The sequence below is a fragment of the Capsicum annuum genome, chromosome 5 (assembly GCF_002878395.1).
Source record: "Capsicum annuum cultivar UCD-10X-F1 chromosome 5, UCD10Xv1.1, whole genome shotgun sequence".
Classification (NCBI taxonomy): domain Eukaryota; kingdom Viridiplantae; phylum Streptophyta; class Magnoliopsida; order Solanales; family Solanaceae; genus Capsicum; species Capsicum annuum.
The window spans coordinates 210,311,586-210,312,430 of NC_061115.1; positions in this window are offsets into that span (position 1 = coordinate 210,311,586).

Consider the following 845-nt stretch of genomic DNA (forward strand, 5'->3'; position numbering starts at 1 on the left):
ATAATAATAATAATAATAATAATAATAATAATAATAATAATTTACAGGATCTCTTAGGCCGCGGCTTGCCGCGGCCTACCAGACCAAGCAATAATATCGGATTAAGCTAAAGTCGGAAAACCGAACCGAAGCACCAACTGAAATAACAAAGAAATTTTGGAGTTTCTGACTGTATGGTAAATCTTTTACCCGAACAAGGGGCCTGTCAGAGATCAAACAGTTTTTTGTTAGCCCATGTGTCTAGTTGTTCTAATTGTGCAAAAATCGCCCTTTCTTTTCAGGTGTACGGGCTCCAACTTTGCGGATGAAAATGATTCTTCTGACAATCCAAGTAAGGTTCTCTCAACTGAACTTTACAAAGAATCATTTTTCAAATTTTCGGTATTATAATTTTCAAGGTGAAAAGTATCCTCTGAATTTTTTGAGATTTCAAAATCCTTTTCTTTTTCTTTTGAAAATTTCGTTGTTTCTTCGAGTTTTGAAAGTCGATGATTAGTAACCATCTGATTTTGCTGTAGCGAAATAATTTCCCTTTTGAGTTTTTCAACTTCGAGTTTTAAATCGTCAAAAGTGGTGTCTCTACCAGGAGTTTTACTTATAGCAAGCCGTCGATTTACTTCAGCTAAGGAATAAGACATAGGTTGATTTTCGAAAGTGTTATCTCTAGACGTACTAGAAGAAGCAGAAGTTTTTTGGGTAGCAAGATTAAGGATTTTCTCACGAAGTCTTTCGTCCGAAACTTCTTTAAGTAATTCAAGAATATTTTCAGCGGTGAGAGTTTTAATATCAAGGTCTAGGTCTTCGAATTGCGCTTGGAGTTTGTACATCATTTCATCACAATTGCA